Source organism: Silene latifolia, chromosome X (genome assembly GCF_048544455.1).
Source record: "Silene latifolia isolate original U9 population chromosome X, ASM4854445v1, whole genome shotgun sequence".
NCBI classification, from domain to species: domain Eukaryota; kingdom Viridiplantae; phylum Streptophyta; class Magnoliopsida; order Caryophyllales; family Caryophyllaceae; genus Silene; species Silene latifolia.
In genome coordinates, this window is record NC_133537.1 from 298,562,741 (window position 1) to 298,574,564 (window position 11,824).

Genomic DNA, 11,824 nt, shown 5'->3' on the forward strand with positions numbered 1-11,824 from the left:
CGAAAGAAGCCAATTTGGGGGATGCCTAGTGAAGACCCTCACTCTCACATGGAGACTTTTTGTGACTATTGTGATGCGATTTCTCAAACCGGTGTAACTTAAGACCAAATTCGATGGGTCTTATTTCCTTTTTCTCTAATTGGCACCGCAAAACAATGGTTGAAAGGCCTTGATAAGGCTACTCTCGGAATTAATTCTTGGAAGAAATTGGCTCTAGCTTTCTACAAAAAGTTCTATCCACCGGAAAAGACTAACATGCTAAGAGCTCAAATTACGAGCTTTAAGCAAAGAGATGAAGAATCCTTGTATGAAGCTTGGGAGCGATTCAAGGGAATTTATCGCTCATGTCCTCATCATGGACTTAGCGAATGGTTCTTGGTACAACAATTTTGGAATGGTCTTTATGAAGACTCAAGAAACATTCTCAACATGGGATCAAATGGAATGTTCACCGAAGTTGATGACAATCAAACTTGGAACAAGATTGAGGAAATGGCAGTCCATAATTCACAATATAGTAGACCTCGCAAGGCTACTAGAGGAGGAAAGCATGAAATGGACTATATTACTCAATTGGGTGCTCAACTTAGTGCTCACATTGATACCATCAATTTGAAGTTCGAAAAAGCTATGGCTAGACTTGAAGAAGCCTCAAAATCACCAAAGCAACATGTTAATTCCATGACGGCATCTTCATCAATCCCAAGTGGGATATGTGAGAATTTTGGAACTTTGGGACATGACCAAAGTGAATGTAGGGGAACGAATGAACAAGTGAATGCTTTTCAAGCATACAAGAGTGGTACCCCTTATTCAAATTATTACAATGAGAACACCAAATTCCACCCAAATCTCTCATACAAAAGCCAAAATGTTCAAAACCCTCAAACATCATACACCCCACCTCCCATGAGAAACCAAAATCAAAGACCCTTTTACAACCAAAACCAAGGTTACCAAAATCAAACTCCATACAATCAACAAAATGACCAAGGTTTTGATGTTCAAAAAGCGGTCCTCTAAATGCAAAAGAATCAACAAGAGTTTTTCACTCAAATGCAAAAGGATAGTCAAGCAAAGGAAATCACCATCAACAACATCCTAACCCACACCAAAATGTTGGAAACCCAATTGACTCAACTAGCATCTTCAAGCTCACAAAGACAAAAGGGGCAATTACCACCTCAAAGTAATCCCCCGAGACATGAAACGGTTAGTGTCATTCACTTGAGAAGTGGTACGAGGTATGAAGCACCAAAGATGCAAGTTGAGGATGAAGTTGTGGAAGCTAGTGACAAAGAAGAAGTTGTGCAAAACTCCAAGGATGGAGAACCATCAAAAGAAGAAGTTTCAAAGAAAAATGAAGACAAGGCCAAGGAGAATGAGCCCATTATGATTAGACTTCCTTTTCCAAGTCGTCAAGCCAAGTCCAAATTTGATGACCAACTTGGAAAATTTATGGAGATTGTGAAGAATTTGGAAGTCTCGATTCCTTTCACGGAATTAATCAATCACGTGCCGGCCTATGCAAAGTACATGAAAGACATCCTTACGAAAAAGAAGTCGATTCGGAAGCTTGAGACTATCGTCTTCACTAAGGTGAGTAGTGCAATACTTTAAGGGAGTTCATCTCCAAAACATAAAGATCCGGGAAGCTTCTCAATACCGTGTACCATTGGCGACACCACGATCAACAAAGCCTTATGTGATATAGGGGCTAGTGTGAGTGTTATGCCATACTCGGTGAGTAAAAGGTTAGGGATGGGAGAGCTTAAATGCACCAATATCACACTCCAAATGGCCGATAGATCGACGAAGACACCATTGGGGATATGGGAAGATGTTCCCGTAAGAGTTGGGAAATTTTTCATCCCGGTGGACTTTGTCATTGTTGACATGGAAGAAGACTCCAATATTCCAATCATTCTAGGTAGACCTTTCTTGCACACCGCGAGTGCGGTGATAGATGTGAAGCATGGAGAGCTCACTCTAGAAGTGGGAGATGAAAGCATAACTTTCAATCTTGACAAGACCATGAGATCTCCCCGTTTGCATGAACCATGTTTTATGGTTAATCATTATAGCCGGAAGGATGATAGGAATAAGTCGGAACTCCAATGGAAGAAGAAAGTCGATGATGCTCCATCAAAAGAGCAAGGAAATTGTAACAAAGAGAGCTTGAAAAGCTCACCAATGTCAAGCAATGAAGAAGATGGCCTCATTGGCCAAAACAAGAAAGTGGGAGAGATGTCTCTATTAACTCAAGAGATCTTTAGTGACCAAGTAGATGAAGTTTGTGGTCTTTGGGACGATGAGTTTGAAGGGATTTTCAATCCCTACATTGGTAATGCTATCGATCAAGACCAATATGAAGGACAACAAGTGCAAAGACCTATTGAGGATCTTTATCATGATAATGAACAAGCTTTTGACTACTTCTTCAAGGTGTTGAGTAACATCAACAACACCTTGGACATGCCCCCATGACATCTCACTAAGGATGAGAGTTTGGTGGAGTCCTCTCCAAACCACCATTTGTAAATATTTCTAACTCCCTAACTTGCATTTTAATTCTTACATTGCATTTTTGTCATTTTTGGATTTTTATGCCTTGATCAAGATATTTATCATATTTGAGAGAAGTGAGGGAGGGACTAATGATTTTATTGATGTGTAGTGCTTTAGCTTAATGTGGGGATAGCAATTGCCTAGGCTACTCATGCCTTTGTAGTGCCCCTACAATGAAGAACACGGGATTTGAAGAATGAAAATGACACGGGATATGCAAGTGCACGGATGGAACTGAATCCGGGTAGATCAGGAGGAATCCGAGGGTCCTTATGGGTAATCCGCTCGTCTTATGGGAATTCAAGCGTCTGTGGCAGAATCCGTCCATCCAAATGAGCTGCAAAATTGAAAATTTTGGTCTGTTAGAGAATCCGAGCGTCCCAGCTGAGAAGACGCTCGTCTGAAAGAATCCGCTCGTCTTTGCAAGAAGACGCTCGTCTTTTTGCCAATGCAGATCAAGAAAATTCGCTGTAACAGAATCCGCTCCTCTTTAAGGGAATCCGCTCGTCCTGAATTGCAGAAATCCGCCCGTCTTCACTGAAAAACGCTCGTCTTTAGGCGAGATTTCCTGAACCCAAATAGAGCAGAATCCGAGCGTTCCGACGGGAATCCGCTCGTCTTCCCCCTGCAGTTTTGAGATTTCGGGTGTTTTATATACCCCTTCCCACATTCATTCATTCATTCATTCATTCAAACATTTAAACACTACCCATAAACCTATAAACCCCAAAACCCTCATCCTCTCCATCACCAAAAACAAAATTTCCTCAACCAAATTCAACAAAATCAAATTCAAACTTCCTTACAACAACAATTAATCACTCCTTTTACCATAATAATCAACCCAAGCACCAAAATCTTCAACCTTTGAGTCGATTTTTGAAAAACAAAGGCAAATCCTTTCATCTTAAAATCGATTTGGGTATAATTGGAAATTGAAGATTTTCAATCTTTTCTTGGTATAATCATCAATGGCAAGAACAAAAGGAGCAACAAAGGCACTCTCAAAAAGTCAACAATGCCTTCAAGCAAAGAAAGCTTCAATGGCTATGGTGGTTGCTAGTGCAAACTTGGAAGTTCAACAACAACAAGATCCTCCTTTGGAAGCAACAACATCAACAACTCCGGAAATTGCTCAATTATCAAACTATCCGGAGGTAATTTTCATTTCTAACTCCCATAGGGATACATTTGCCAAGTATGCTAAGAAAGCCATTCTACCCACCAAATTCATATGTGAAGATGCCTTGAACAAATTGGGTGTCCTTGAACAAACAAAAGCCTTCTTTGAAGCCATGGGGTTGGGAAAATTGTTTACTACAAGAGAATTGACATACCCCTCCCTTACCTTGGAATTCTTAAGTTTATTGAAAGTGACTAAGGTAGAGACTAGAACATATATCGAGTTTCGCCTTTCCAATGTGAATAGGCGCATCACCTTTGATGTTTTGAGTAAAGCATTAGGTCTTAGTGATACACCATATTATCATAAGATGCCCGAAAAGTATGACCCCGCTCCTCTTTGGGAGGCAATTTTCGGAAAGAAATTTGTGAGCTTTCATGCTTGTCGCGCTCTATTAGTCCACCATCCGGGCATTAGAGTGTGGCACAAGGTCATCGGGAATACTATAATTGCAAGAAAAGACACTAATCACTTTACAAAGCTCGATTGTGTTCTACTTGAGTTGTCCTTAAATGTCGGAAGGGAATTCACTAAGCCTTACAATGCTCTAAGGCTTTTGGTGAAAAGATGGTTCAATGTTGATTGTGGTAAGGAAGACACCGCTTTTATCGTAAATGCAGGTCTAGTTACTCTCTTGGCCAAGCACTTTGACACTGATTTCAACAAGGATAACACCTATGTGGCGATCAAAGGGGGTCATCTCATTGACATGGATGCCATGATTAACAAGTACAAGTGGGTCAAGCATAACTCTCTTGACACCAACTATGGGTGGCTCACCAATGATGCTAGATCTTTCACTTTGCCTTCCAAGATATGCCGCTTGAGTGCTCATCGAACAAACTACCTACTTCCACTCTCAAAGGGCGCCGAGTACATCATCCGTCAACAAAGGGGCGAAATTGAAGAGCCCTCCTCCTCCATTGCCACACCACCCTATCCATTCAAATATCAAGGGTTCAAACCCAAAGATGTTGAAGTGGGCAATGACTACATGACTCTACTTATGCAAGAGATGCATAAACAAGCTTACAATGATTGATTAGATGCATACTTGGCCCAATATCCACCCCTCCTTCATTTCCCTAGACAAGGACTACTTGATCCTTAATGTCCTTTGCCTAGTTGGGCGGATAGGGAAGTCTTCTTTCCAAGCACATCTAGGGGTGAAAGACCGGGTGAAGATGGGAATGTCGATGATGAGGTTGATGATGATGAGGGTGTTGATGAAGAGGTAGATGATAAAGAAGAAGAGGCTAATGAATATGATGAAGGAAGTGAGCAAGGAAGTGAAGAGGGAAGTGGAGATGAGTCCGCTTCTATGGAGGAAAATGATGACAATGATGATATGGTGGAGGACTAGCGAGCTTTGGAGGCTCCTACCCTCTTGAGGTTTGTCTACTTCTTTCTTGGTTTTATTTATTTTTATCTTGATCATAGTTGGAGAGTCCTAGCAACATGAGGACTAACACCTCGGCCACATTGAGGCGTTCTTTTATTGTTCCCGTTTGAAAAATCCAAAATGACAACATTTAGTTTCATGCATTGCATCTTGTGTGCATTAACTACCCCATAATTTAAGACATTAGAAATAATGTCTATCTCGGTTTGGGGAAGTACATGCATACGCAACGGGAGGTAATCTAAATTACGCTCTCCGTCATAAACAAAAACCCATGCATAATGTAGTGTAAATTAGTAAAGCTTGCATTTAGTATAGAATTCATGCATCATACTTGCATAATTTCCTATCATATTGGCCATTGAGGACAATGCCCATATTAGTGTGGGGATGAGAAATTTTAACTTAACTTTTATCCAAAAATCCAAAAAAATCTAATTGTTTTTGAAAAATAAAAAAAATTTAAAAAATTGAAAATCCAAAAACACGTTCATTTCCTTTGTAGTGTAGACTTGTATATATTGTGTTTGTTCTATCCTTGTTCACATTGATCGACTACGCCACATCCGAGACATGAGGATATTGAAGACCGCATGGTATGATCTTTCCAATCTCCTTTTTCCTCTCTATGTTAATGACTATGTGGCTTTATTTTGATTGATGCGGTATAAACAATGTGAATTTAGGACTTGCATTTAGATTATATGGCATATTAGTTGGTAGAATCATTTGCATTAGGATGTATATGTGTTAGTTGCATCATGGCATGTAGTTGAATGTTAGAAAATTTTGCGAAACCGTCTACTTGGGAAGCTTGACAAGTGCATATAGGCCCTAGTAGATGTTTTTTCTTCTTAAGATTTTGCTTGTTAGAATACTTGTAAAACACCCTAGGATGTGTCATGCTAGTATCCTTTGACCCATGGATTAAGGCCTAGTCAAGAGTACCTTGTGGTGTGATAACTCCTTGGCTACCGTTTATTCCAAGGTGACCCTTGAAACCATGCATCCATCATCCATGTTCTACCACATTTTTGTCATCAAAGGGAATGGGCACAAAAAGAAATTGATTTGAGTTCAATGAAATGAAAAGTGAAAGAAAGTTTGCAAAATGCATCAAATGAAAAGAGGAGCAAAAATAGACTCCTAAAGCTTCAAATATAAGGCACCCTCACTACATATGGGGTGACTTTGAAAATGTTTCAAAAAGAAATGCTAAAAGTTGAAAATTGTCAAGTATTAAAATGCCAAAAATCAGAAGAAATGGCAAGAAAGTGTTCTCGAATGTTATATGCCACAAGAAATTGGAGGGAAAAACAAAAACAAAAGCAAACTCCCAAAATGAAACTCAAATATCTATTGATCCCTTTATCCATCGTATCTATTTTTGTGCATGGTAGAAAGGGGACGACCCTTCTTCTTGTCTAGGCAAGAGGGGGAATTCTGCGATCCTCCAGTGTTTCTAACACCATAGGGAGTCTATTCTTGACAAAAACATTTAACGATTGAGGACAAAGGTACCCTACCTTGACACAACTTGGAGGTGATTTATTGGTATCCTTCTAGGCTTAGTTGTAATACTCCGTATTTATGGTCTTGGGGGTACTCTATCGAGTAGCCCTTACTCTGTCGAGTAAGGGCAAGTTGCGCAGATAAATAGTTTCTGACCTGTTGGGCACTCGATCGAGTAGCTGGGGCACTCGATCGAGTAGGGGGGGGTACTCGATCGAGTACCTTGGGTACTCGATCGAGTGTCCGGTTTATCGGGAGAGTTTTCTCGGGTTTTGTTAATTACGCGATTAAGGTATATAAACATATTCGTCTTTGTTTTAAAACACTTTTACCAAAACCTAAAACCTGTTTAAGAGAGAAAGCAGTCGGTCCTTCTTCCTAATCGCGTTCTTGACAATTCCCGGAGTTCAGACGGTCGGTTTGCATCGTAGTTCGTGTCGTTGGATTCCTTGCGTCGAGGGTAAGCTTTTAACATAAGTTTTATAATGTTTTGATAAGGTAGTTGAAACCCTAATTTAGCAATTGGGGATTTTATGAGTAGGAATTGAATAGTAGCCTTTATGTGTTATGTATGATAGGAGGAGAATTCGTAGAGGAGCCGTTTTGAGACAGCTGTTTAGATCGTCTGCGTGTTTGCTTTCCAGGTAGGATTTCCTACTCAGTATTAGTCCCATAATGGGATATTGGTGATGTCTTTGTAATTAGTCGATTGATATGATGATTGTAATTGTGATTGTGATTGTGGTTGTGTTCGTTGATGGCTCTCGAGATGCGTTCTCGGCTGAGTGGGGTCACTTGCGGGAGTGGTCTCACGCCCTAGTTTCGCCTTCTGTGGAACCCGCCACAGAAGGGATGTGCACATTAATGAGCAGGGTTATCGCTCGTACGATGAGCGGGGCTTAGGTGGGAACGGCTGCGGTCCCCCTGGCGGTGGGTCCAGTGGACGATCGGTGATTGAGGCGGTCGGTTGGATGTGTGTGTGTGTGGCGAAATTTGTCTATTTGTCTTATTGTGGTTGTGTATATTGATTGTGTGATTAATGCGACCCGGTGTTGTTTTGTAAAACTGCGGTGATCCATTCGGGGATGGTGAGCAGATATTGAGCGGTATAGAGATGATCTTGGGATATTTGGGATGGCCACGACGTGACGATAGAGTCTTCCGCTGTAGTTTAGTTTTATTTACATTTCATTTGAGAACAGTTAGTTTGGAATAATGTATTGTACTTTCAGTTGGTTTGAGGATTGTAACTTTTCATTAAAGCACTTATAATAAATGTTGTTTCTATTTTGTCTATTTGATTATCATACCTCGGGCAACCGAGATGGTGATGTCTCCATACCTGAGTGGTCCTGGTAAGGCACTTGGAGTATGGGGGTGTTACAAATGGTATCGAGCGACGATCCCGAAACCCGTAACCAATGAACTTAATGAACATAGAGAGTCAATTAAAATGAACCCGGGGTAAAAGTTGTGGGAGCTAGTGCAAGGGCTTGGGAGACGTCCTAAAGTCGCAAGGGGTCGCCCTACAACTTTGAACCGGTCACGGGGGAGAGTGTTTGTTGAATATATGTGTGCTTGTTAATTTGTGCAACAAGTGATGAAGTGTGTTGATTGTTTGGTGTTGAAATAGGAAGTTGAGCATGTGAAAAGAAATGATACGTGGAACATGTTAATGAGATGATAGCATGTTGAGGTGTTTACAATGTGGCTTTTATAGCATGATGATTTGATTTTACTGATAAGTAGAATAGATGCGTAGCATATTGATTATGAGATCATGCGATTTTTATAAAGTTAGCAATGTTAGTATGTGACGTAATATGCGGGTAGCTTTTACGTATTAGTGATACTTGATCGAGTGAGACTAACTCGATCGGATAGGTTTTTGACGATTTTGGACCAGAATCGCGTTTTGGGGCACTCGATCGAGTAGCTAGGGGTACTCGATCGAGTAGGGGGTCACTCGATCGAGTAGCCTAGATACTCGATCGAGTGGGTTAGAGATCAGAAGGTCTGTTTGGTTCTGGAGTTTGGGTACTCGATCGAGTACATAGGGGCACTCGATCGAGTAGCCCGTTACTCGATCGAGTGGGTTGGATACTCGATCGAGTAGGTTCTGGGCAGCGAGTTTTCGTGTTTTGAAGTTTAGTACGCATGTTCATGTTTACCCTTTCTTATATACGTATAGTTTCAAGATGCCGCCAAAGAGAAATGCCTTGTATGCGAGAGCCGAGCTCATGACCACTGATGACATCGTCAAGATGTTAGAGCACCAGGATGCTCTGACTGAGACCCTGAAGAAAGTGAACGAGGACAAGAATAAGGAAAAGGAGAAGGAAGTTGACCATGCTAAAGTCAGCCTTTATATTGCGAGGTTCAACCCAAAAGAGTACAAGGGAGTTGAGGAGCCTAACCTTCTCGATAGTTGGTCGAGGAGATGGAAAACATACTAGACTTAGTCCATTGTCCGGATGAGATGAGAGTGGATCAGGCTGCATTTTATCTTAGGGAGGCGGTGGCAAGTGGTGGGATTCGGTGAAGGTGAGTGCTAAGGAGTTGTATACCAACCAGGGGTTACCTGCTATACCTTGGGAGGAGTTTCGTAGGGGTGTGAGGAAGGAGTTTGTCTTAGGAACATGTGAGGAGTAAGTTGAGGGAGGAGTTTGATAAGTTTAAGATGATCACTTGAGATGTACGTGGTGAGTACTACAGCGGTTCAATGAGAAATCTAGATATCCGAGGACATGGGTTTGAGTGATGAGAATTTGGCTTTGAGGTTTGAGAGTGGACTAACCACGAAGATTATGGATAAGTTACCAGTGGGAGTCCTCACTGATGTGAAGGAAGCATATGAGAGGGCTGGGAGAGCTGAGAGACTAGTGGAGATGGCTCGGAGAGGGTGCGGTGGTGAGAAGAGGAAGTCGGAGAGCGAGGGTGGTGGCCAATCTAATTACAAGAAAGGCAACCACAATCGCCCTAAGGGGTTTTCTTCTGGATCGGGGTTTAGTCTTTGGGGCTTCCTTTGGGCGAGGCCGAGGAGTGTGAGTAACAGTGGGGAGTGACTGCTTTGGGTGTGGTGGCGTAGGCCACAAGAGACATGAGTGCACGAGTGCACCAGGATCTTTCGAGAGACCGCACGAGCTTTGCGAGCAAATGACCGGCGGGATCATGGCCAAACCGGGAAGCGAGCTACCAGAGTGGAGGCAACCGCAACGGCGGTAATTCTTATCGGAAGACACCGATGAACAACAACAACAATCAAGGGTCGGGTGCTAAGCCGACCGCATCGGCTAGTACTGTCCAGGGAGGTGGGCAGAAGACCAGTGGCAAGCTATTCATGATGGACAAGAAGGCAGCTGAGGAAGATGAGCATGTTATCACCGGTACTTTCCTTGTTAATGGTATTCCTACGTTTGTTTTATTTGATTCGGGGGCTTCTCAGTCGTTTGTGTCTTCGAGTCATGTAAAACAGTTGGGTTTGAGAGTATATGAGTCTGTTAATGAGCAAGTTTTCATACCGTCGGGTGAGTCTGTACCTTGTGGGCGGTTGTTTAGAGATGTATCCTTGATAGTTGGGCAAGTTGATTTCCCTGTAGACTTGCTAGAGTTTCCTTTTAACGGCTTTGAGATGATAGTTGGGATGGATTGGTTAGGAAAGTATAAAGCTAAGATAGACTGTCATCAAAAGAAAGTGTCCTTGAGAGGTCCTAAGGGTGTTAGTGTGTCTTACCGGGGGTTTCTAGTCAAACCCAAAGTTAAGTTGATTGCAGCTGTCACCTTGAAGTCTTATCTGAGGAAGGGGTGTCCTTTGATCTTATGCCATGTGAGAGATGACCGGATAGAGAGTCCGACGGTTGATGAGATACCAGTGGTGGGAGAGTTTTGCGACGTTTTCTGATGAAATTCGGGTTACCACCGAAGAGAGAGATAGATTTCACCGTTGAGTTGAAGCCAGGGACGGGGCCAATCTCCAAGGCACCGTACCGTATGGGACCTAAGGAGATGGAGGAGCTTAGGAAGCAGTTGGATGATCTGATAGAGAAGGGATACATTAGACCAAGTGTATCGCCGTGGGGAGCACCAGTTCTATTTGTGAAGAAGAAAGATGGAACTTTGAGGTTATGCATAGATTACAGAGAGTTGAACCGAGTGACGATAAAGAATAAGTACCCTTTGCCAAGGATAGATGACCTGTTTGATCAGTTGAGTGGTGCAACGGTCTTTTCTAAGATCGATTTGAGATCGGGGTACCATCAGGTGAAGATTAGAGATGTGGACATACCGAAGACAGCTTTCACGTCGAGGTATGGCCATTATGAGTATGTGGTGATGCCGTTTGGGTTGTCTAATGCGCCGGCAGTGTTTATGGATTTGATGAATAGGATCTTTAGACAGTTCTTGGACCAGTTTGTAGTGGTGTTTATTGATGATATCTTAGTCTATTCTAAGACTAAGGAGGAGCATGAGGAGCATTTGAGGATCGTGTTGCAGACATTGAGGGAGCATGAGTTGTATGCTAAGTTGTCCAAGTGTGAATTCTGGTTAGAGAAAGTGGCTTTTACGGGGCATGTGATATCTAAAGATGGAGTAGTCAGTAGATCCGGCGAAGATTGAGGCGGTGACAAAGTGGGAAGCACCAAAGAATGTTTTGAGGTTAGGAGTTTCTTGGGTTTATTTGGATACTACGAGACGGTTTGTGAAAGATTTCTCCAAGATAGCTAGACCGATGACGGCGTTGATGAGGAAAGAGAACAGGTTTCGTTGGGATGAGAGTTGTGAGACGGCGTTCCGGACATTAAAGGAGCGTTTGACTACAGCTCTGTCTTAGCATTACTGAAGGAAGCGAGAATTTTGAGGTTTATACCGATGCCTCGAAGAATGGGTTGGGATGTGTGTTGATGCAGAATGGTAAAGTGATTGCCTATGCTTCTAGGCAGTTGAAGCCTTATGAGGAGAATTACCCTACTCATGATCTGGAGTTGGGTGCAGTGGTGTTTGCTCTCAAGATTTGGAGACATTACCTGTATGGAGCAATCTTTAAGGTATTTTCGGATCACAAGAGTCTCAAGTACATCTTCACGCAGAAGGAGTTGAACATGAGACAGAGGAGGTGGATGGAGTTAATTGGCGACTACGACATGGAAATCATCTACCAT

General features: G+C 42.3%; 1 non-coding gene across 1 annotated transcript; it reads right to left on the minus strand.

Moving 5' to 3' along the window:
* Positions 1–255: 255 nt before the first annotated feature.
* On the minus strand, positions 256–362 carry LOC141624811 (small nucleolar RNA R71). The gene has a single exon (XR_012534615.1). It is a non-coding gene; the product is annotated as a small nucleolar RNA R71 (small nucleolar RNA).
* Positions 363–11,824: the final 11,462 nt, after the last annotated feature.